Consider the following 26489-nt stretch of genomic DNA (forward strand, 5'->3'; position numbering starts at 1 on the left):
GTATTGTGATTCCCGCTTCCCAGTGCGTTGTAAAAAATTATCCAAGTCTGAGTTTCCTAAAACCTAGACCAGTCTTCACCTAAAATAAAATATAATAATCTAAGGGTAATAACTTGTTTAAATAATATAATTAAATTCATGATTTCTAAATGGGAATATTTTGTGTTGTTAAGTAAAAAAAAAATTCACTAATTTAAAACAGTTTAGTAATAGGAAAAGTTTGTTATTTCTCATTTAAAAAAACTAGAAAAAGCACATTCCCCAGCTTGATTAAATTGGCTATTTGGTGATGTCATCAAGAACTTAGTTTCTTTGCATTCCCCACCCACCCCGCCCCCGAAACTTTCACCGTTAGCTTGCTAGGTTAATTGCCTTCTTGGCTTGCACTGCAGCTGCCATAATTCCAGACATCACATGAATGGCTTTTCAACTCCAGTTCCCAAATACCTCTCCCCAGACTGCAATGGTCCTAGTTCACATTGTCGCCATCTTGCTCCCAGACAATTGTAGGAGTTTCCAATAGTCCCCAGCTGCGGAAACCCAGATATTATTGTCATTTTCACATTGTCCTTATTACCCTCGAAAGAAAATCCAAACTCTTCAACTTGGTTTACAAGCCACTTCAGGATTTGGCCCAACCTACCCGCTAGTCTCATCTCTCCGTATCTCAGCTTCCCAGGTGGCCAGTGGTAAAGAATCCATCTGCCAATGCAGGAGACACAGGTTTGATCCCTGGGTCAGGAAGATCCCTTGGAGGAGGAAATGGCAATCCACTCCAGTATTCTTGTCTGGAAAATTCTATGGACAGAGGAGCCTGGCAAGTTACAGTCCATGGGGTCACAATGAGTCAGACATGACTGAGCACACGCACACATAGGTTAATACTCCAGCCAAACCAAATGGTTGTATCCCCCCACCTCAAATTCTTATGTTTAAATCTGATCCCCGGTGTGATGGTAATTGGAGACAGGGCCTTAGGGAGGTGATTTGTTATGAAGGAGAAGCCCTCAGGAATGGGATTGGTGCCCTTACAGGAGAGACCCCAGCGAGCTCCCAGCCCCTGCTTGTGAGGACGCAATGGGAAGATGGCCAGCTGAGAACCAAGAAGAGGGCCCTCCCCACACGTCAAGTACACTGGCCACTTGGCCTTGAACACCCAGCAACCAGATCTGTGAGAGATAAATGTCAGTGGTTTGTAAGCTCCCTAATTTGTATATTCTCTTATAGTAGCCCCTCCAGACCAAGACACCAAACCCATCTGTGCTCTACAGCTCCTGGTCCTTGCTTATGCTTATTCCTCACCTAGAATATTCCTTCCTGTTCATCTAATAGTTACATTTCCCAATAATTCATTCAACAAATATCTGCTGAGTGCCTACTCTGCACTATGAACTAGTCTAGGCACTGAGGATAAGGATACAGTAGGGAACAAAAGAAGGTATCTGAATTTATGAACTTACATTTTGGCTGAGGGAGACAGACACAAAGCATAAACAAGCAGCTATGTAGCGTGTGTCAGATGGTAATAAGTGCATTACAGGAGAATAAAGCTAGAGGGGGACAGGGTGTACAAGAGGCTGGGCTAACTGTTTAAGTAATGTGGGTATGAGAGTCCTCACCCAGAAGATGATATTTAAGCTCAGCTTGGACATTCCTTCTTCTTAGAAGCCTTCTTGAAAATTTCCAAGTCCAGGCTAAGTGCCATATTTATGAACTTCCACACAGTCTCTATTTCCCCATTATAATACTTCACATGTCATAGAGTATTTTTCTGTTTATTTGTGAGTGTCAATTGTAAACTCAGGGGCACAGGGAATTGTAGATGTTCATGCTGTTTGCTGAACCAACAAATGAAGTAACTACCTGTTATTTACAAGTCCTACAGATAATTTATAAAATGTTTATGGTAGTACGGCTGTGTTTTTACAAGGCACTCCTGCACACTTGGTCTCCTGTGAGATGGGCAGGTGGCATTGTCCCCTTTCAACAGACTCTCCGAAAAGTTACATTTCTTGCCCAGGGTGTCACAATGAGAGTAAATTCCAGCTCAATCCCACCCCTCACGTCTCCAGAACCAACGTGCTTTCCAGAAAAATCCCACTGCCTTCCTGAAGCATGTTCTGTAAAAACACCAGCCACTGACCCAAGCACACTTGGCATACTCAGCCAATGTCTGTTCACTTTTTATCACGAAAAGACCTCGGCTCTTCCCCGGGGTTCCCATATTCCCAGCCCCTAGGAAGCTTTCACCAAATGCTAAAGCCATTCTGTGAACCCAGAGGTAAACCTTCAGGAATTCCTTGATGGAGCCGCTGCCCGGTCTGTCTGCCTTTTCACACTATTTTCCCAAATGTTTACTGCCCTCCTCCAAGTAAGCTTCTAGCAGATCCAATTCAGACAACCACAGAGTGAGGATCCACTGAAATATTCCCACTGCTTGCACTTTTGAGCCAATGTTGCCTTTGCGATATGTTAATTAAAACATGTGGGGTTCATAAAAGCTGCAGGCAGAATCACTGACAGGAATCTTAGCAAAAGTGAACACCCTCCTGCCCCAGCCTCCCCACCCCGCTTGCTGACAAGGAGTCACTCCATTTGGAAAAGAGGAACTGAAAAGGGGGCTGACTGGGCAAAAAAGTCAGTGTTTAGCAAAATCTCTGCCCCTTAGAGCTGTCCCATGTCAAAGGAGCGCAGGGGAGGGAAGTGAACCCAAGATCCCCTCACTTCAGAGAAGTGATTTAAGCGGCAGGTGGGGCTGAGCAGTTCTTGGTAGTTTTCCACTTGCTGCTCACACACCCTGACCCTCTTTGGTTCTTTGTCACTTGGCCCCATAAAAACGCCCACTTCAGGGAATTTGAACGCTTGCTCCCACCACCCACCGCCCCAGTGGTATGTGGGGAAGAGAGTTAGAAGTTCACATACTCTCACGCCTTTGTTTTCTTGTGTGGTTCTCTCTGCACAAGCACCTCTAAACAAGCCAAGTGGTTGTCATTGTTGCCACATGATTTTGTACCGGCAGCTTCCTTCCATCCTCCCATCCTCCAGGAAGGTGGGCAGCAGGAGAGAGTTAACTATTTGATGTACAGTTCATAACATGAGTGGGCACGGACAACAAAGCCAGCCTGGATGCTCTGAGATGGGCCGCTTGGTAATCGGAGGGCCTCTTTCCACCTGCAAGGCTTCTTTACAGTTGAATAGACACTGCAAAGAATAAGCACTCTTATCTTCCTTGGGGAAATAAATGTGTTTTCTCAGGGAGCTGGAAAATTCTCCCGTTAAGTATAAACATTTAGAGGGGAAAAAAAGAGATAAACTCCCTAATTCTACTAACTAGGGGTAACCTGTTGGATCATATGTTCTCGCCTCTATCACTGTTTATTTCTAAGGTCTGTGCAGCCAGAATTCTGTCCACATTAGTTTCAAGAAGGAAGAAGCAATCCTTCCATTCCTTTCCCTGCTTCCGACCCAGAGCGTTCAAACAGCTGGACGCCTTTGAGAAAAATGACTTTAATCATGACAAAAACATACTACTTGCAACACAGAACTGAGAAAGAAAAGAAAAACATTTTCTGTGATCGTTTTTCCTTTGCATTTCTGAAAAGTGAGGGAAATTTTCATTTTAAAAAAATGCCATAAAACTTTCTCAGGGTCCCCTCCACATAGATGAGAGAGGACAGCCATGAAAAGAAATTACAGAATGAGGAAGCAGCACTGTTCTGATCCTCCACTGCTTCTTTTCAGAAGTGGATCTTTCCAGAAACTTCTAAACATCTAATAAAAAGCCAAATGTTTTTAAGTTATGAGCGACTTTTCAGAAAGGTGTCCCATGGCCTCAAAAATGAATAAGATAAATCTGTATGGAAGCAAGAACTCGATCAAAATGAATCAGCTTCTTTCTCAGCTAGAGATTCGTCTAAAGGATTGTGTTGAACCATTATTCTTGGTGATTGTGGACTGATGTTTCTGGAAGTAAAAATGTCCTGGCCAAATGGGGGACAAAAGAATGTGGTCAGAAGAGTTCCTTGGAGTTTGTACTCAGTTCAAATACAGACTGAGTCATTTCCTAGTTGTGTCCTCTTGAGCAAATCACTCGGCTTCTGTAACCTGAGTTTCCTCATCTACAAAATGGAAGTAAAAATAAATACAGCCCCATCCATCATAGGTTCTCAAGAAGATGAAAAGATAAGATAAAGTGCTTCAAGATACTGACTTCTTAAGATGGCACCTGGTATCTCTTATGCAGTTGTTAAAAGAAAACCTCCATTATTATTACCATACAGAAGAATCACAAAGATGATTAACTGCTGCTGGTACACCTGACTTCTCCTCCTGGGTACAAGGACTTGAAGCTAAAGCAAATCGATGGAGGTTTTCCTATATAGAAGCACCTTTAATGTAGACTCAAAACCAGACTGAATCATATTCACAAAATCAACTAACAAAAAACTTCCATAGTGTCAGGTCCCAAGGGGAGGTTCTCAGGGATGAGAAGAGGACTAAATTTTGTCCTCCCAAAACTCATATGTTGGATACTGGGTGAAGTAAGTCAGACAGAGAAAGAGAGATATAATATGATATCCCTTATATGTGAAGGTATCTCAGTCGTGTGTGACTCTTTGTGACCCCATGGACTATACAGTCCATGGAATTCTCCAGGCCAGAATACTGAAGTGGGTAGCTGTTCCCTTCTCCAGGGGATCTTCCCAGCCCAGGGGTCAAACCCAGGTCTCTTGTATTACAGGTAGACTCTTTGCCAGCTGAGCCACAGGAGGACCCCAGATTCCCTTACAGGCAGAATCTAAAAAGAAATGATACAAATGAACATATTTACAAAGCAGAAACAGACTCACAGACTTAGAGAACAAATTTATGGTTACCAGGGGGGAAGGTTGGTGGGAAGGAATAGTTAGGGAGTTTGGGATCAATATGTACACACTGTTGTGTTTAAAATGAATAACCAACAAAGACCTACTATATAGCACAGGGAACTCTGCTCAGTGTTATGTGGCAGCCTGGACGGGAGGGTAGTTTGGGGGAGAATGGATACACCTATATGTATAGCTGAGTCCCTTTGCTGTCCACTTGAAACTCACAACATTGTTAATTGGCTATACTCCAATACAAAATAAAATTTTTTTTAATTTAAATTAAAAAAAATTCATATGTTGGAAGTCCAAACCCCCAAGTGGTTCTTTTAGGAGCTAAGTAAAGGTTACATGAGTTCACAAAACTGGGGTCCCAGTCAAATAGGATTAGTGGCCTGCTAAGAAGAAGGTGCCCCAAATGGTGCCCCAAATGCAGGCACCGATGACAAGCAAGGACAGAGCAAAAGGGTGGCCATGTGCAAGTGATGAAGACAGCTCTTACCGGGATCCGAACCAGCCAGTACGTTCATCTTGGACTTCCCAGTCTCCAGAACTGATAACGAATGTTGTTGCTCAAGCCACCCAGTCTGCAGTACTCTTTGTTTTTTATGGGAATTAGAAATAACTAAGAAAGATGTCACTTTCTTCTTTCCCCACCAGCAATAAATTGAAAATGTGCCTTAATGAATACAGAATGCCTCCTTTCTCAAATAGCTCTGTCCTAGTCTTGAAGGATGGCCAGTGTGTGTAAAATTTATAATGGTTTTATCTAATTTTGGAAGGTAAATATACATCAAATCCCATATTTTAGGTGAAGTAACTTTCACAAGAGGAAGAAAACTCACCTCCCACTGGAGAGCCATGATGTACACACCGTCAACTGGAGAATATATTTTGTTGCACAATTTTAAAATCTCGGCAGGACTGAGCAAGAAAGCCGCTCCCGACGACTTTTGTAAGAAACCTCCTTGAAGCTTGGAGGCTTAGTTCGCTGCTGACACACATTTCTGCAACCGATTCACATGTCTGAAAACAGATGTTATCATCAGTTATGGAAATTATAGTTTCCCCAAGGGAGTGGGCAGCGTACCAAGAGAGATGAAAATATAGATAGAGGATGAATAAATTCTAAAAAGTTCTAGTAATTTCTGCAGAAACAAGTTAGGTGGCCTTCAGCTCTGCTCTGAGCAAAATGTTGCACAGTCCTTTGAGCCCTCAATGGGTGGCTGGTGCCAGACAGTGGCAAAGGTTCTGGGCCAGGAGCCAGGAAATTCCAGTTCAAATCCACTAGCTCGATGACTATTCATTGAGGACCTAGTACACGTTATGGTAAAGTGGAAGGGAACACAGACAAAACAAAACTACCAGGTCCAGTCCTGGCCCTGCCTTTGGCCAGGGCCAGGTGACCTTGGGGGAGCTGGTCACTCTTCCCGTGCCCTAGTTTCCCCACAGTGGATGGGATGGACTGAGAACAGTGCCTGCACGTCTTCAGAGGCCCCATGTGTTTGCTGCCATCATCACTGCCACTTTGGCCAGGGTCCATCCCAGGACTGGCCTTGGCACCCCCTTCCCAATACTTCACAGCTCTGCATGGCTTTTCATGAAACATTTAGTCTGCCAGTGCTTCAGCTTCCTCATTCGTAGATTGGAGAAGGTAGTGCAGATGAACTGAAATAAACTATGCAAAATGCATGGTATAAAATGATTGTAAGGTTAATATTGGAAGGAAATCCAAAAAGAGGAGATGCACATACACATACAACCAATTCACTCTACTGTATGGCAGAAACTAACACAGCATTGTAAAATAACTATATTCCAATAAGGGCTTCCCAGGTGGCACCAGGGGCTAGAGAATCACCTGCCAATGCAGGATATGCAAGAGACGCAGCTTTGATCCCTGGGTTGGGAAGATCCCCTGGAGTAGGAAATGGCACCCAACTCAAGTATTCTTGCCTGGAAAATTCCATGGACAGAGGAACCTGGCAATCTACAGTCCATGAGGCAGAAAGGAGTCAGACACAACTGAGCACAAATACTGCAATAAAAATTAATTAATAAAAATAAGGTTAATATTCTTTTTCCATTCACTTCCATTTCTCCCACTCTCCCATTACCACTGAATTATTCACCGCAGAGAGTCCTTCGCAGACCCAGGCTACAGACACACCCTGATGATGTCCATGGGTGAGAGAGGGCATTGTGATTTCTTTTTTTTTTCCATTTATTTTTATTAGTTGGAGGCTAATTACTTTACAATATTGTAGTGGCTTTTGTCATACGTTGACATGAATCAGCCATGGATTTACACGTGTTCCCCATCCCAATCCCCCCTCCCACCTCCCTCTCTACCCAATCCCTCTGGGTCTTCGCAGTGCACCAGGCCCGAGCACTTGTCTCGTGCATCCAACCTGGGCTGCTGATCTCTTTCACCCTAGATAACATACATGTTTCGATGCTGTTCTCTCTAAACACCCCACCCTCGCCTTCTCCCACAGAGTCCAAAAGTCTGTTCTGTACATCTGTGTCTCTTTTTCTGTTTTGCATATAGGGTTATCATTACCATCTTTCTAAATTCCATATATATGTGTTAGTATACTGTAATGGTCTTTATCTTTCTGGCTTACTTCACTCTGTATAATGGGTCCAGTTTCATCCATCTCATTAGAACTGATTCAAATGAATTCTTTTTAATGGCTGAGTAATATTCCATGGTGTATATGTACCACAGCTTCCTTATCCATTCGTCTGCTGATGGGCATCTAGGTTGCTTCCATGTCCTGGCTATTATAAACAGTGCTGTGATGAACATTGGGGTGCACATGTCTCTTTCAGATCTGGTTTCCTCAGTGTGTATGCCAGAAATGGATTTGCTGGGTCATATGCAGACCTCGAATAGCCAAAGTAATCTTGAGAAAGAAGAATGGAACTGGAGGAATCAACCTGCCTGACTTCAGACTCTACTACAAAGCCACAGTCATCAAGACAGTATGGTACTGGCACAAAGACAGAAATATAGATCAATGGAACAGAATAGAAAGCCCAGAGATAAATCCACGAACCTATGGACACCTTATCTTCGACAAAGGAGGCAAGGATATACAATGGAAAAAAGACAACCTCTTTAACAAGTGGTGCTGGGAAAACTGGTCAACCACTTGTAAAAGAATGAAACTAGAACACTTTCTAACACCATACACAAAAATAAACTCAAAATGGATTAAAGATCTAAATGTAAGACCAGAAACTATAAAACTCCTAGAGGAGAACATAGGCAAAACACTCTCCGACATAAATCACAGCAAGATCCTCTATGACCCACCTCCCAGAATATTGGAATAAAAGCAAAAATAAACAAATGGGACCTAATTAAAATTAAAAGCTTCTGCACAACAAAGGAAACTATAAGCAAGGTGAAAAGACAGCCCTCAGATTGGGAGAAAATAATAGCAAACGAAGCAACAGACAAAGGATTAATCTCAAAAATATACAAGCAACTCCTACAGCTCAATTCCAGAAAAATAAATGACCCAATCAAAAAATAGGCCAAGGAACTAAACAGACATTTCTCCAAAGAAGACATACAGATGGCTAACAAACACATGAAAAGATGCTCAACATCACTCATTATCAAAGAACTGCAAATCAAAACCACAACGAGGTACCATTACACGCCAGTCAGAATGGCTGCTATCCAAAAGTCTACAGGCAATAAATGCTGGAGAGGGTGTGGAGAAAAGGGAACCCTCTTACACTGTTGGTGGCAATGCAAACTAGTACAGCCACTATGGAGAACAGTGTGGAGATTCCTTAGAAAACTGGAAATAGAACTGCCATACGACCCACTGTGATTTCTTTTGTGAGCTTTGTCTCTTTGATCATCTGTAGTCAGGGTCTCACACATACAGCACACACTGGAAATAGAAATAATTGTCTAAATCAGGGGTCTGCAAACTTTTTCTGTAAAGGGCCAGACAGTAAATATCTTTGGCTTTGTGGGCTACGTGGTCTCTGTCACAACTATTCAACTTGTGGAATGTGTGAAAGCAGGCTTAGACAATCTGTAAACAAATGAACACAGTTGTGTTCTAATAAAACTTTATTTATAAAAAACAGGCAGTGGGCCAGATTTGGCCTGTTGGCTGTACTTTGCTACCCCTGATCCGGACTCATCCATTCAACAGATACTCTGTGCCTCATACATGAAAGCTATTGTCCCGGGTGCTGGGGATATTGCTGAAAACAAAATAATGTCCTTGCCCTAACCACATCATAAAGGTGTTATTCTTGTCCATTTTTCACACTGAGGAGACCAAGTGAAGACACTTTTTCCCAAAAGGAATAATCGTCTGTGTGAGAGGCTACTAGAAGTGTGAATGAACTGAGGACTGAGAACTGACCACCAGATTCAACAAGGAAGAAACCACTGGGTGACGAGAGCAGTGTCCCTGGAACAGTGGAGACAGAAGCCTGTTGAGCGAAATCCAGCGGGACTGGAGGTGAGGACAGGGCAGAAGCGGGTTGTGAACGGAAGCGCGGGAGCGGGCGGAGGGCACTGGGGGCTCGGGCCGGGGCTGTACTGGGTCTTCATTGCGGCACGTAGACTTCCCATTGTGACGCCGCGCCAGTCGCAGCGCGCGGGTTTGGTTGCTCTGGGGCATGTGGGATCTCAGTTCCCTGACCAGGGATCAAACCTACATGCCCTGCATTGGAAGGCAGATTCTCAACTACTGGACCACAGAGAAGTCACGTGTTTCAAGATGAGAACCTTAGAGCACGTTTGCACAGAGCAAGATGCAAAAGTCTTGTCTGACTCTTTGTGACCCCATAGACTGTAGCCCGCCAGGCTGCTCTGTCCACGGGGATTCTCCAGACAAGAATACTGGAACCGGCTGCCATGCCCTCCTCCAGGGGATCTTCCCAACCCAGGGATCACCATCTGAGCTACCAGGAAAGCCCTGAGAGGAGATAAAGACATTCAAGACAGCCATCTCAGAGGGTAGGAGAGTGTATGGATCAGTGACAAGGAACCAGCTTGCCAGGCAGCACTGAGGTCCCTCCAGAAGCGTGTCTAGCCAGCAGAGCTATTGACCCTTGTGGGAAGAATCGTCCCACTAGGACCCCTGCCAGGCCGCTGGCCAGCCTACAGTGTGTACCCCTTCAGGTTGGATGTCTACTTCTGGTGCCATCAGAGGTGGCCTTGGGGCAGGAATCATAGGCTGCTCCCTCTGCTTGACTGTCCATGACTGTCCTGTGTTGAGTGGGGGTTATTTCCCAGAGGAATCTGTAGGCATCAAGACTTAGAAGTGGGTGAGAGTGAATAACAGTCTGGGGTTAGGTCTGGGAATATCCACTTGACGTCATGTGACTTTGATTTAGCCCATGACAATGAAATCCAGAAGTTGTACAATACTCAGCGTGTCTAAGACAACACTCAGATCCTGCTCTATTTTTTTTTTAATTCTTGCATACCTGAGGTGGGAGGCAACTCCAGTCTTGTACTACCATCTATCCTGTCCTTAATATGCACCAGACATTGTGCTAATAGTCATCAAAATATGTTCTTTCAAGTCATCCTTAAAACAATACTGTGGTCAGAAGTGCTACTGAGTCCATTTCACAGATGAAGTATCCAAAGTTGAGTATGCTCAAAGACACATGGCAGAACACGTAACCAGGTCAGGCAGACCTCAAAGTCTGTGCTCTCAACCACAAGCATCAACTGCAAATACCTCTCATTCAGTTAGAGGCGAGATTTGACTGCAAGTAACAGAAACTCCCAAAATATCAACTTAAACAAATTAGGGTTATTTTTTTTCCATCATGTAAAAAATAAAATTCAGTGGTAAATAGTGCAGGACTGGTATGGAAGCAGTACAACACCTTCTAAAAGTGACATTTCTCCTATCTTTCTGTATGCCTATCCTCAGTTTGTGAACTTTGCACTCATGGTCACCTCATGGCTACATGGTGGCAACTCCACTTCCAGCATCGCATCAGCATTCCAAGCAGAAGAAAGAGACAGATGGAGGACAAAAGATGCATGTCAATTTATTCCCTCACACTTCACCTCTTTTTCTGTGTTCTTTTAAAGAGTTTACCTGGAAGCCCCAACCCACAACATGTGCCTACATCACATTGGCTGCAACTGTCCCCAGCCCTCTCTGGCTAAAAGTATAGAATCTTAGCTGAGTCCAACCCTAAAGAAAGATGGTGCTCTACTACCATTTCCATTGTTTCTGTAGCAAACCCCCTTTGCCAGCACTGGTGAGGCACCATGAATTCTTTAAGATTAAAAAGCCACATAGTATCACTGGAACGTTTCTATACCTGTGCAGTGTGGTTATGTCACAGAGAAGCTCTTACTTATCATCTGAAGGAAATACTGAACGTCTTCAGAATGACTGATTGGTCCCCATGAGGAATAAGGTACCAAGAACAGCCCAACTGTCAAAATTCACCCACTGATTTCCCAAAGCATGCCCCAGGGGTCTGAATTTTCACAAAGGGGACAGGCACAATTCTTCCTGGCTCACTGCACCAACCCCTTAAGAGCTAGAAGAATTTCTTTCTCTTTCTTCTTGGAAAGAAGACTCCTCCCCTTTGAAAAAGAGACTAAGGAATTTATGCTTCCAAGGAAACAAGATGCTCTTAAATCAGTTCCATGTGTATCTGGAGGGTTGATGCTAATGTGTTTAAGGCTTGATGATAGCATCTTGCATTTGTGTGGTCCCTTTATTACAATTGATGAGCCAGTGTTGATACATCATTATTAACTGAATTTCATAGCTTACAAGGGCTCATTCTTTATCTGTGCTTTCTATGTGTTTGGACAAACGTATAATGATATGTATTCACCACTGTAGTACCATACAAAGTAGTGTTTTCACTGCTCTAAAAATCCTCTTGTGAGCCACTTTTTTATCCCACACTTCCCCGAGCCCTTGATTACCACTAACCTATTTACTGTCTCCATAGTCTTGCCTTTTCCTGAATGTCACACCATTGGACTCAAATAGAATGTAGCTTTCCCAGATTGGCTTCTTTCACTTAGTGATACGCATTCAGGGTTCCTCTATGTCTTGTCGTGGTTTGATAGCTCCTTTCCTCTAACTGTGGAATAATATTCTATTGTCTGGATGTACCACGCTATTTGTCTATTCACCTACTGAAGGAGTTCTTGGTTGATTCCACTTTGGGGAAATTAATGAATAAAGCTGCTATAAACCTACCTGTGCAGGTTTTTTGTGTGGACATAAGTTTCTAATTCTTTGGAGTAAGTATGAAAAAGTGGTACTGCAGGATTGTATGCTTAGAGCATCTTTAGTTTTATAAGAAACTGTCAAACTGACTTCCCAAGGGGGCTGTACCATTTCACGTTCCCATCAGCGATCAGTGAGTGTTCATTTTGCTCCAAATCCTCCCCAGCACTTGCTGTTGTCAGTGTCTTGAATATTAACCGCTTCAGTATTTCTAAATTCATTCATTCAATAAATACTTAATGTGCACCTACTGAGTGTCATACATTAGCGAGAGTCCTCTCTTCAGGTGCTCAGAGCTCAAAACACCTTTAGTTTTAAGGCTGAATGTTTGGGAGACTCCTGCATCTTTTTGATCAACGATTTCTAAGCTTTATCTGGCATCTGACTCAGAGGGCTTGTTAAAACATAGATTGTAATGGGCAGGAGCAGGAGGCAAGGCATACGTCCAGGGTGTCTGATTCAGTAGGTCTGGGATGGGACCCAAGAATTTATGTTTCTAACAAGTTTCTAGAGGCTGTTGATGCTATTGGTCCAGGAGCCACACCTTGAGATCACTAATCTAGATGTTTCTCAAGTTAAAGAAAAACATCACGTGAGACAACTACAACCTTCATAGTAAGCTCTATTTTAAGACTTTGGGGACACACCTGGTCCCAGTGAAAGTTCATGACATCTATGCTTCACCTGCTCCTAAAAGTTCTCAAGACTCTCTGGAGCACCTTAGTTTAAATACCTTTTTCCTTCCAGAACAGGTGTTATAGCCACGCTTTCCGGGAAACAGACTCACTCAGAAGGACAATGCAGATAGTGGAGTGCAGTTTATTACACCAGCGGGCCCAAGGCAGAGTCTCCTCTTAGCCAAGGACCCCGTCCAGCATTTGTGAAAATCTTTTATACCCCATGTGTACGTGTCCAAACCCACCACCTACCCCATGTGTATGTGTCCAAACCCTCCACCTACCCCATGTGTACGTGTCCAAACCCACCACCTCAATTCCCTTGAGACTTACATAAACAAAGGTAGGGTAAATACAACTACAATAACCCCATCATTCACGTGTTATGTGTTCAAACAGTCAATAATCAATAAGCCCGCAGTTACATTCCAACCAGTTAATAATCGATAAGCCTGTGATTTCATCCTGATAGATACGGAAAAAGTTTATGACCTGTCCGGAGACAGGGGTGATTACGGTATGCTTCCTCTTAGGAAATGAGTAACCTGGATGTGATCTTCAAGATTCCCCTGTCTGGAGGGGGTCTTATCCTTCCATTGTCATTCCCACAGGCACTAAGCAGAGAGTTCAGAGTCCACTGGAGAGGCAGCCGAAAACGATCAGCACAGACAGGCCTGAGATGGAGTCCTGGCCCTATGAATTCCTTCTTCACAGGAAGCATTTGATAGGCTCATCATCACTGTCAGGGGAGGCAACTCTGGTGGAAAACCCTAGCATGAAGATTCCTTCTGGAACATCAAGCATCCATTGACATCTGAGGCTATGTTAACGCATTCTGATAAGCATGAATCACAGAGACGGTGGTGGGAGAAAGTGGCAACAGCTGTCTCGTCCCCCTGGTGCTAAGTTTTGTGCTGAGCCCCCATACACCAGGTGACCCCAAGACCCCTGTCACTGATGGTTCACATCTCAAAAACAGTGTCATCTGCAGGACAGACCTGACTGTGACCCCGGGAGTCAGCCCGTCCGGCAGCCACTCCCTGGGCTTTGCCTTTACAGCCTCATCTGCATCTCTGTCCTAAGAAGTCACACTCAAGGTGATGCTGTCTCCAGAGGGAATCCAGTTTTCATTGTCATTCTGCTTGTCAGCATTCGTTGTTCCTGACTGTGCCAGACACTGTGCCAGGCATTCCACATGCCTTCTGCTGAATCTTCCCAAAGGCCTCCAAAGGTGGGTCCTATTGGCATCACCATCCCCAGTTTACAGATGAAGAAACCGAGGTGCAGTCCCGTGAAGACACAGGCTCCAGGCCACACAGCTAATAAGTGACAGAACCAGAATTTAAACTCAGCTCAGGCTGATATACCAGACTATAATGTAGAAGGGCAGATATGAGCCAAGCTACTAAGATATGGACCTAGAAGATAAGAGGTAAAGTCTAGAATCAAAAACAGAGACTTCTGTGAAATGGGTCTCCAACTGGAAATCGCCTTTCATCTTCCAGTTGCTGTGGAGCTCTATGCATACCCATGGACAGTGCTTCTCTTGGGCCATGCAGTAATAGAATTATTTACACTTCATTCGTCTCTTCTGCTCTGGAGTGTTGTCCAAGACGGCACTGGGAAAGGTATATGCTTAAGAAATGGATGGATGGATGAAGAGTGGTCAAAGTGAGCACATCTAGCACCGAGATCTTGGTTTCTAAAGCTGTTCTCCAATATAAGGATATAGGGCTCCTTAGAGAAATGGCTGACGTAGGAATAGAGCAGGAAATATACAAGATGAGCCTAACACGGGATGCAGTGCCAGAAAGTAAGTATGAGCAGATAGGGTAGGGAGTTCCTGGAAAAAGAGAAACTGGAATGGCTTTCTTCACAGAAGAGAAGCCATTTTTGCCTTAAGCCATTTTGTGATCTAAGCTTGACCACAGTGCTTGCCCTTGAACAGGTCTCAGTAGTTACTAATCGTAGAGGAACAAAAGAATACAGAAATAAAACTACTGGTTTCAGGCAAGAGAAGTAACCATAGCAAAGATAAAGTATCAGTTGTAAAGACTCTGGCTTCCCACGTGGCTCAGTGGTAAAGAATCCACCTGCCAATGCAGGAGACCAGGGTTCAATCCCTGTATCAGGAAGATCCCATGGAGAAGGAAATGGCTACCCACTCCATTATTCTTGGAAACCCCATGAACAGAGGAGCCTGGTGGGCTATAGTCCATGGGGTTGCAAAACTGGTTGGACTTGACTCAGCAACTAAATAACAACAAAAACTCCCAGTTCTGTTTCAATGCTAAATATTAGCCCGAAGGCTCAACCACCAGATCAGCTGGAACTTAAGAGATGATGGTGTTGACCTTTTCTAAACCTCATGACTTCAATCCACTAAAGCTTGAACTCTGTCAACAACACAAGCCTGTTTGTGAATATGCATGTACCCTTAGCTTAAATGGAGAAGGGAATGGCTACCCACTCCAGTATTCTTGCCTGGGGAATCCCATGGACAGAGAAACCTGCACGGCTACAGTCCATAGGGTTGGAATGAGTCGGACTCAACTGAGCGACTAACACTTAGCTTAAAACTTCCCCAGTGTTCTGTTCAGGGAGACACTGCTTTGGGAAAGATCTTCAGTGTTTTCCTTACTTACTGCAAGTAATAATAAATCCTTATTTCTCCTGATCTTTGGCTTGGTTGTGTTTTTTGGCTGAACACCCACCAAGAAGCAAGCTCAATTTTTGGGTAACATGGAGGAGGAGGGGATCAGTGCAGAAAAAGGAAAGCATTTACAGTTCACAACATGAATATTTTCCCATGAAAGATTCATGTTATAGATGTATCATTGCTCTAATAATTGCTGTATTTTCCTGACCATATTACTTTCAGTTCAGTTCAGTTCAGTCACTCAGTCTTGTCTGACTCTTTGCGACCCCATGAATCGCAGCATGCCAGGCCTCCCTGTCCATCACCAACTCCTGGAGTTTACTCAAACTCATGTCCATCGAGTCGGTGATGCCATCCAGCCATCTCATCCTCTGTTATCCCCTTCTCCTCCTGCCCCCAATCCCTCCCAGCATCAGGGTCTTTTCCAATCAGTCAACTCTCCCCATGAGGTGGCCAAGGTATTGGAGTTTCAGCTTCAGCATCAGTCCTTCCAGTGAACACCCAGGACTGATCTCCTTTAGGATGGACTGGTTGGATCTCTTTGCAGTCCAAGGGACTCTCAAGAGTCTTCTCCAACACCACAGTTCAGAAGCATCAATTCTTCAGTGCTCAGCTTTCTTCACAGTCCAACTCTCACATCCATCATGACCACTGGAAAAACCATCCTTTGACCACAGATGGACCTTTGTTGGCAAAGTAATGTCTCTGCTTTTTAATATGCTATCTAGGTTGGTCATACTTCCTTCCAAGGAGTAAGCGTCTTTTAATTTCATGGCTGCAGTCACCATCTGCACTGATTGTGGAGCCCAAAAAAATAAAGCCTGCCACTGTTTCCACTGTTTCCCCATCTATTTGCCATGAAGTGATGGGACCAGATGCCATGATCTTAGTTTTCTGAATGTTGAGCTTTAAGCCAACTTTTTCACTCTCCTCTTTCACTTTCATCAAGAGGCTTTTTCGTTCCTCTTCACTTTCTGCCCTAAGGGTGGTGTCATCTGTATATCTGAGGTTATTGATATTTCTCCTGGAAATCTTGATTTCAGCTTGTGCTTCTTCCAGCCCAGGGTTTCCCATGGTGCACTGTGCATATAAGTTAAATAAGCAGGGTGACAATATACAGCCTAGACATACTCCTTTTCCTATTTGGAACAAATCTGTTGTTCCATGTCTAACTGTTGCTTCCTGACCTGCATATAGGTTTCTCAAGAGGCAGGTCAGGTGGTCTGGTATTCCCATCTCTTTCAGAATTTTCCACAATTTATTGTGATCCACACAGTCAAAGGCTTTGGCATAGTCAATAAAGCAGAAATAGATGTTTTTCTGGAACTCTCTTGCTTTTTTGATGATCCAGCAGATGTTGGCAATTTGATCTCTGGTTCCTCTGCCTTTTCTAAAACCAGCTTGAACATCTGGAAGTTCACGGTTCATGTATTGCTGAAGCCTGGCTTGTTTAGTATAGCTAAAGAGTATAAGTCAGTACAACTATCCAAAGGCATACACCTTTCCTTGGAAAGAACCAGTATGGCTTAATAAAGAGCCTCCATCCAAAATTCACAATCCCTGAGCAGAAGAGGATCTCTGAAAGTTGTGATCCTTTTCTTAGAGGCCCTAGTTCCATTTTTAACCTCTATCAGAACCACCACACTGCCCCAGGCAGCCACAACAGGTAGATGATGCCAAGTACCGTTATTCCATGTGGTAGATAAAAGTCTGCATTTGCTTTGTCTGAATTGATGATCGTGGCATATCACAATCAAGCAAATAAATGATTCAGAAGGAAAGTTGCCCTACTGTGGCTGGTCAAGATGCTGGGCAAGAGTTCCAACAGTTCAATGAATTCCATATTTGACAACAGTCAGTCCTGCCGTATTCCAAGTGGAGTGACGTGTCCATCCACTCCTCCTTCCCCTATATTGATCACATGGAAACAAACCTCTGTTGATTGTATTTTCCAGTCTTCCTGGTGCAACTGGCTGAAGGACATCATTGGAAAGGGACTGAGGAGGAGGAAGGGAGAACCCAGGGGGCCACCCTCTTCCTCTCTTTGCTTCACAGGCTGTCTCAGCAGCTGCGGCATCTCCAGCATGGCTCCAGCTTCCACCAGATGCGCCCACCATGGGTGCTGGGTGACTCAGCTCCTGACTCTGCTAACACCCCTCCTTCCTCTGAGTCCCCAGCCTAAGGGACTGGGGGCTTCCTGCTCTTGCTGATTTTTGGATTCCTTCACTTCCCTTTGCTTGGCTTCTCAGAACTTTCATCAGCTGTGTAACCAATTTTCTGTATTAAATATCCTCTATTTTAAATAGTTAGAGTGGGACTTCCCTGGTTGTGTAGTGGTTAAGAATCTGCCCACTAATGCAAGGGGACACGGGTTCGATCCTGGTTCGGGAGGATCCCATATGCCGCAGGGCAGCTAAGCCCGTGTTCCACAACTACTGAGCCCACACCCTAGAGCCTGCTAAGCCTCAACTACTAAGCCCACGTGCTGCAACTACTGAAGCCTGAGCACCCTAGAGCCCGTGCTCTGCAACAAGAGAAGCAACTGCAATGAAAAGGCCATGCACCATAACTAGAGAGTAGCTACAGCTCATAGCAACTAGAGAAAGCCCACATGCAACAACAAAGACCCAGCACAGCCATAAATAAATAAAACTTTTAATGAATAAATTAAAAAAAGACAGAGTAGATTCTGATTTCCTGATTAAACTTTGCAATGTCTAAGACCTGATATTTTTTATTTTCATCCAGATCAAGTAAAGGAAACACATACATTTTGAGATCAGTTTTCATCAGCCCTGGTCACTTTATATCACTTATTTCATAAGTGTTTATTGGAACAAGGTGGATCCCCATCACTGTGATGGAGTAATAAGAGGACCTGAGAGAAGGGTCCAGGGAAGCATGGCTGGACTTTATAGAACCTCCTGGCCCAACAACTCCAGCAAAATCAATGTATCTCCTCTAAAACTAATAAATTTGTGGGCTATACACGTTCAAGGACTTCCCTGGTGGCTCAGACTGTAAAGAATCTGCCTGCAATGCCGGAGACCCAGGTTCAATCCCTGGGTCAGGAAGATCCCCTGGAGGAGGGCATGGCAAACCACTCTGGTATTCTTGCCTGGAGAATCCCATGGACAGAGGAGCCTGGCGGGCTACAGTCCACGGGGTCACAAAGAGTCGGACACGACTGAGCAGCTAAACACAGCACAGCACACACTTTCAGGACTCTCCAAAGCCACACAGTGAAGGAAGCAACATTCTTCTTTGCTTGCTAGGTTGTCCAGGACACCACCTTGGTATTTCTAGGTTAACTAGACAAACTACAAAGAGCTTCCTTGATGGCTAAAAGATTCCTTCATTCATAAGAAGAAAGATGTAGTTTTGGCTTAATGTTGATGTTTTCATTTTGTCTTCTTGACTCCATTTGGCCGGGCCCTAGATGCCGTGGCTTGGGGTCTGTTGGAGAACTAGAGTGGTTTTGCAGTAATTAGGGACTATTTGTTTGAAGAGCCCCTTGTTACTTTTCGGGGGAAGGGTTGTCATTTGTTTCCATTGCTGTCTAACGTAATAGGCCTTGCCTAAGGTAACCAGATAGCTTAAAACTAAATTTTTCCTAACATAAGCAGTGCAGATAGGGCTTCCCAGGTGGCACAGTGGTAAAGAATCCACCTGCCAATGTAGGAGGCACAAGAGATGCGGGTTTGACCCCTGGTTAAGGAAGATCCCCCAGAGGAGGAAATGGCAACCCACTCCAGTATTCTTGCCTAGGGAATCCATGGACAGAGGAGACGGGCGGATCACAATCCATGGAGTCACAAAGAGTTGGACATGACTGAGCAACTGAGTAGAACACACACATGTGTGCACACACACATACACACAAGCAATTCAGATCATTCAAATTTTATCAAAAAATTTTCAACTCCCAGCTACATTGACCTAACATGAGCGTCCTTTCAGCCACCAAATGTCATTCTAGATTCAGGTATAGCGCAAATTCCAAAAAGCATGCTTTTTGAGGACCAGGCAACTCAGACTCTTGGATGATTATATGTGCAGGGATCTGCATATGAATACACAGGCCCATATCCCTCCTATCATTAAGCTCCTGAACAGTGAGTTTCACTAAATTGCTTTTTTATCACTTGAAAACTGCTTGCTTCAGAAAAATGAGAAACTCAACAAAACAGTTTTATTGTTTTTCTCTTGCTTTTATCAATATGTTGCAATCACATACTGAAGGGCAAATTTCTTTCCAGAAGACACACAGAAACAACTTCTTAGAAACACTGTATTTGGGCAGATGGTGACCCATAACTGAGAACGGACAAGATACATGTATTAGTCAGCAAAAACAAAGACTCAGAAGGATTCCTGTCTTTTGTGGTTCAAACTTTCCCATCAATGGACACACAAGTTCAAAATGAAACCAATCTCATTCTCTTTACATCCACGGCTCACAAACTTTGGGGTACATCAGGATCACCTGTGGGTTGGCACAGTGCAAATTTTTGGCTCCAGTTCTCACATATTTGGTAGCTAGGAGCCCTCAAATCTGTAACTGAAATAGTTTCCCAGGTTCTGATGCAGGAGGGTCTCAAGAACATGCTTTGAGAAATGCTGAATGTGGCACCACTCGGAAGGCACAGCCCCAATCCCTGAATATAAGGTATTTTTACCTTAAAGCCAATTTCAATTTTAATTGACAGGTGCCACCAGCTGTTCATGCATGCTCAGTCACTAAGTCAAGTCCCACTCTTTGCAACCCCACAAACAGTAGCCCACCAGGCTCCTCTGTCCATGGGATTCTCCAGGTAAGAATTCTAGAATGGGTTGCCATTTCCTTCTCTGGGGATCTTCCTGACCAGGGATCCAACCCATGTCTCCTGCATTGGCAGGCGGATTCTTTACCACTGTGCCACCTGGGAAGCCCCTACCACCAGCTGTGCTGTAGTTGAATTAGCTGATGAGGACAGGTATGCTAGGAATCAGACAAAACCTTCTTCACTCGGTTCATACACAGAGGGTCCTTTCTCTTGTCTGAAACTCTTGTGGGGATACCAGAGATACACCATGTACTTTCACCCCATGTGCTCTCTCCCAAGGGGGAGAGGTCATTTGAAGAGCAAACCACTTACCCTCCTCAACCGGATTTCCTTGGGAGACTCTGCAAGTATTTTTTTAGAGCACGGCTCTCTGCCCAGACCTGGAGGTCCTCTCCTAATCAGTCCCTGGACAAGGTCTGACAGCCTGGGCCAAATTTGGAACAGGTTTCTGAAAGCCAATGTTGGAGTGTCTGTGACTGAGACCTGCCAAATGGTGTGTCAGGAATGTCTAGTTCCTTCCCCATGAAGAGTGACAGTGTTTAATGAAGAAACACAGCTCTGAAAATTGAGACATTCCCTGCATTATCTATATTCATTAAAACTGGAACAAAGCCCCAGGAGACGCAGACACCTCCTGTCATCGACACCTCACATTTTTCCAGTGGTTATTTAATATAAATGCCATGGAAGCTATTCTACAAGGACATACCACGTGACCACATCTGCCAGGCTGCTGTTTCCTTTTTTCTTGTCCAACCTGATACTGGCAGGTGGCAGGAAGGGGAGGTGCAAATTAAATGAAAACTTTAAGAACAAGATTCTGGCTGGGACCATCTACTGTACAGATTACCCAGGGGATAGGCATTTTATTTTGCTAAATGAAAGGGCTAGTTTATATCTCCCCTGGATCATTTTCTAATCTAACTGCAGTGAAAACATTCTCAGAAAGAAAGACTCACTTGTCCGCTTGCCCTTTATATCGCCACTGGTCATCCCACTCATGGAACTTGGGCAGGGATCTGCTGGGTCTGCTCGTGGACCAGGCCAGCAAACTCCTCCAGAAGGTGACTGACACCAGAATTTCACTGTTTCACAGTCAACCCAGAAGCCCTCAGCAGTGTCATGTGTAAGGATAGATGGCGTTCCAAGCCCATCTTTCGTGGACCGACATGGCTTGTTTCTGTGGCTCCTCTAGACAAGGAATCACAACTAACCCAAGCTGGGTAAATTCTATAGACTGGGTTTTTTGCTTGCTGGTTTGAGGCTTTATTTTTGCTGTTAAGCATATAACAGTTTTCCTCTGAAAGAATCCATGAAAAAATGGTTTCCCTATATAGCACAGAGAACTATACTCAGCATCCTATGAGAAACCATAATGGAAAAGAACACTTAAAAAAGAATGCATATATATATATGTGCATAACTGAATCACTTTACTGTACAGCAGACATGAACACAACATTGTAAATCAACTATGAAAGTGAAAGTGCGAGTTGCTCAGCCATTTCCAACCCTGTGCAACCCCCTGGACTGTAGCCCACCAGGCTCCTCTGTCCATGGGATTCTCCAGACAAGAATGCTGGAGTGGATTGCCATGCCCTTCTCCAGGGGATCTTCCTGACCCAGGGATTGAACCTGGGTCTCCAGCATTGCAGGCAGATTCTTAACCGTCTGCACCATCAACTATATTTCAATAAAAAATGAACAAAAAAAAAAAGCAAACAACAAAACAAAATGAACAAAAAATAAAAGATGGCACTCCAAGAACCACAGGAAATCCCCTACACCTGGTTCGTGGTAGGAACACCCAGGCTTCCTTCTCAGAATAAAAGCAAGGGAGCAGGCGTGGCCAGTGTCTGCCTCTCCCCGAGCCCTCCTACTTTCCTGCTTCTTCCTCTGACAGCAGTTGAGTGGCAAAAAGAGACCAAACCTAGAAAGCATTTGCATCCCAGCCCTCCAAGCCACGTGACTGTCGGCCAATTTCTGAGCTGTTCTGAGCCATCTTGACTCAACTGATAAAATCAGTGCGGGTAATCCTTCAAAGGATTGGGGAATGAATTCAGCGAGCTAGGGAATTAAAAAAAGGACCGAAAAGCTGTGTCTTTCTTTTTGTTTTGTCTTTTTTCCATGAGAGGGGGGAAAGATTCGAGGGTGGGAGGAAACTGTGGTTGTTCATGGGGTCCTTGGAAAATCTTTTCTTTGCTGATGCGTTAGGGTGTCTCCATTCCAACCACACAGCTGTAGTGATGCTTCAGTCATGTCTCTGCAGAGACCTGCCCATCTAGATTCAAGTGCACTGCACACAGCGTCCAGGGGGGCTTTCCATATAGCCTCTTTGATGACGATGATGAAGAAACCCTTTCCTGCCTGGAGGAACACAGTAATGCTTCTCACTAAAACTGATCTAACGTTCCCAGGAACATTCTTTGTGTGTATGTTGAGTGTAAATGGAAAACAACCTTTAAAACAGTCATTGTAGAGTTAGCTGAGGCTTTCAGATGACTTCATCTCTGAAATTATATGAATGATTATGTGTAGTGTGACTTTAGAATGAAATTTCCAAAGAGAAATTCTATAGCTGTACTTCCAGTGAAACTATAACGTGAGCCCTGTGTGTATGTGTGTTAGTTGCCCAATCTTTGCGAACCCGGGGACTGCAGCACGCCAAGCTCCTCTGTCCATGGGATTCTCCAGGCAAGAAAATTGGAATGGGTAGCCATGCCCTCCTCCAGGGGATCTTCTCAATCCGGGGATCGAACCCAGGTCTCCTGCATTGCAGGTGGATTCTTTACCATCTGAGCCACCAGGGTAAATTAATGTGAGCCAAACAGGTAGTTTAAAATTTTCTAGTAACCATGTCAAATAAGTAATTCAATCAATTCTAATACATTTTCTTTAACCCAATAATCCAATGTATTATCATTTGAACATGTCACCAATACAAAAAAAATTGTTAGTGAGACTTTACTTATTTCTCTCTCTCTCTCTCTCTTTTACAACAGGTCACATCCTTGTGTGCGTCTCAGTTCAGACTAGGTCTATTTCAGGTGCTCTACAGTCAGATGTGGCTCTCATACTGGACAGGGCATCTCTATACCTTTTTCAGCTTTTCACATCCCATTGCTAACAGGGAGCATCACAACACAGCAATCAACAGCAAAAGATTATCACTGAAAACTCCAAAACTGAATTCTTGGTGATCCCAGTAATAATTTACATTTCTCCTTACGAGTTCAAAAGGGCTTTCAGATAAATGATCTCATCAGATCCTCATAACAACCCATGACATGAACAAGGAAGATGTCATTTCCTCATATTACAACTGAGAAAACTAAAGCCTCAAAAATATTAAATAATTGGCCCAAACTCAAAGAGCTAGAGGTTAGTGAGTTAGGAACTTGAACTGACTCTGGGGATTTTAAATCCCCAGGTCTGGCTGAGAAAGAGGCAGCCACCTCCCTCTGTCATTACACTTCTGTGAAAGGGACGTCTGTTTGCATCCCTGACCAAAACATAGGGTCCAAGAGGGCAGGAACTGATAGACTCTGTCCACAGTGCCTGGCATGAAGCAGGCACATGGATCATATACCTGAATTAAATCCAACTGAACCAAAAGAGTCATCCACACCAGACCACTCATAGACATCACCCAAATCACCCCATCTCTGGGGATTTTGGTGGAGCCCCAACCACAAAAACCACCTACATGCTAAGGTCCTGAATTTACTTAGTTCACCCATTGATGTCCCTTTATTTCCCAACACACAAAACATGGGGATTTTTTTTTTTTTCTGGGCTTCATGTGGCTCTGTTTTAATTCTCACTTTGTACTTTTGAATGGGAATTTACATCTCTAGTGGAAAACACACCTTGAAAGTAGATTCAAAGTTCCTTAAAAAACTAAAAATAGAAAGAACTACCATATGACTCAGCAATCCCACTCCTGGGTATATACCCAGAGAAAACTGTACCTCAAAAAAAGCATGCACCCAATGTTCACTGCAGCACTATTAACAACAGCCAGGACGTGGAAGCAACCTGCATGTCCATTGACAGAAGAATGGATAAAGAAGACGTGGCACATATTTACAATGGAATAGTACTCAGCCATAAAAAGGAATGAAATAATGCCATTTGCAGCGACATGGATAGATCTAACGACTACCATACTAAATGGAAAAGACATATATCATATACATGTGGAATTTTTAAAAATTATACAAATGAACTGATTTATGTTCTGCCCGTAGTCCGAGTCCCCGGTCGGGAAAGAAGACTCCTCAAAACAATGCAACTTGCAATAGGGGAATTTATTACTGACTCGAGCCAGGGCCTCCCGCCCTCACCAAGGGTGTGAGGACAAAAAGGCCTTGAGCCCAGTTCTCTCGGGTATTTATTAGGTCAAAAAAGGCAGCAGGTAGTTGGCGCAAGTGGATTGGTTACACAGTTGCAAGGCAAATTTTGTTGGCCCAACATGGGGCTTTCAGCTTTCCCCTGATAGGTTCCCTTTTTTCTTGCTAGGCATATGTTGATTGGCTAGCTCCAGGAGGCCTGATAATTATGTTACCCCGGGAAACCAGGCCTACTCCTAATCTAGACTGCCTGTCATGGCGTTAACCGTGACAGCCTCACAATTTACAAAACAGAAACAGGCTCACAGATTTTGAAAACAAATTTAGGATTACCAAAGAGGAAAGGTTGCAGGGAGGGATAAATTAGAAGGTTGAGATTAACATATACACACTACTAAATATAAAACAGATAACCAACAGGAACCTACTGTGTAGCACAGGGAACACTCAATTCCCTGTAACAACATATACAGGAAAAGTCGGGAAGCTAATTGATGTATGTATATTATAACTGAATCACTTTGTTGAACACCTGAAACTAACACAAAATTGTAAATATGCTTCAATAGATTTTTTTTTTATTTTAAAAGAAAGGAGATTAAGTCTGACTTGTGATTTGGATGCCAATCTCTACCCACCCAGGTCCCTGGAGGAGCCCAGGGACCACCCGTGAGCCTGGTCAGGCACAGCACAAGGGAAACAGCTCACTGCCCCTCCACACTGCCAGCTGAGCTGGGCTGAGTCACGCACATTCCCGAGGGTGGTAAAAACCCCTGACAAGCACTGTCAGAGGGTGGCTTGAAACCTTGGTGGAGACACAGGTCTGCTCCCAGCAGCCTCCGGCACAATCTCCAGCTGGCCCCTGGCTCACTTCTCCGCCTCTGTCAGCACCAGCCCCCTCCACTGAAGGTCCCTTGCCTGCCTGTGCAGCAACCTGGCATTTGGGGTGACTGTGCCAGGATTTCACGGAGACCCTGGACCAGGTGCTGAGAGCTGCTATCTTCCCCGAGGTGTTAGGATGTCAGAAGGCGGCAGAGATCCAGGACTGACCCTGTCTGCCCCATGCCTTCATCAGCTGCTTCTTGCCAGCTTGCCATGGGCCATGAGAGAGGAGCTTAGAGGAAGAGGGCACAAGCAAAGGCTTATTCTGAACTTTGTGTGAGCTCCTTAAGTCACACAGGCAAGCATTCCATAGTTCAGGACCTCACACGCGCCCCTAAAAATGCAAACTGGGATCCAACTGAATCCCATACTGTTTCTGTCAAATGAGTCTTATTTTTGTAATGCTTCTCCATGAACTAGTTTTTCTGGAAAACGTCCAAAATCATGTTCACATTTTGGTTGAAATAATAATTTTTTAAAAGTTTTGTTAAATGAGCAAACCAAGCGAGGTGCACTGAAAGAGCTGTGATTAATTCCACCAATATGAGTACCTGTTGTTCCTGAATGACAAAGTTGCAGGCAGTAGAGAGACCGAGGTGATTAAACCACAGAGTCTCTTGTGAAGGTTATAATCTAGTGGGGGAGGGCAGACAAAAAATAAGAAAACAAATCAATAAGATCACTGTTATAATCACTGTTATAATGGTTATACAGCCAATGAAGAGCACAAAACAGGGTAATGGGGCATAGGACCACGCGGGGCTGGGAAAGACCACTTACAACAGGGGTCTGAGGAAGGTTTTCAGAGAAGGTGACACTCGGGCTGTGGAATGAACGACTAGGGACAGACAGCCACATGAAGATCTGGGGAGGAGTGTGTTGCACAGAAGGAACAGCCAAGGCAGGAGTGAGCTTGGAGCCCTGGGAGAGGCCAACGTGGCCAGAGTGGGGTGAGCAATGGAGAAA

General features: G+C 44.2%; 1 long non-coding RNA gene across 1 annotated transcript in view; it reads right to left on the minus strand.

Moving 5' to 3' along the window:
- Positions 1 to 4673: 4673 nt before the first annotated feature.
- The window catches only part of LOC122428844, a 29125-nt gene continuing 7309 nt past the window's right edge, over positions 4674 to 26489 (minus strand). The window contains exons 2-3 of the long non-coding RNA XR_006265831.1: positions 5711 to 5891; positions 4674 to 4798 (exon numbers count right to left, since the gene is read on the minus strand). This is a non-coding gene — a long non-coding RNA (uncharacterized LOC122428844). The remainder of the gene's footprint in view (positions 4799 to 5710; positions 5892 to 26489) is intronic.

The sequence above is a fragment of the Cervus canadensis genome, chromosome 27, assembly GCF_019320065.1.
Source record: "Cervus canadensis isolate Bull #8, Minnesota chromosome 27, ASM1932006v1, whole genome shotgun sequence".
Classification (NCBI taxonomy): domain Eukaryota; kingdom Metazoa; phylum Chordata; class Mammalia; order Artiodactyla; family Cervidae; genus Cervus; species Cervus canadensis.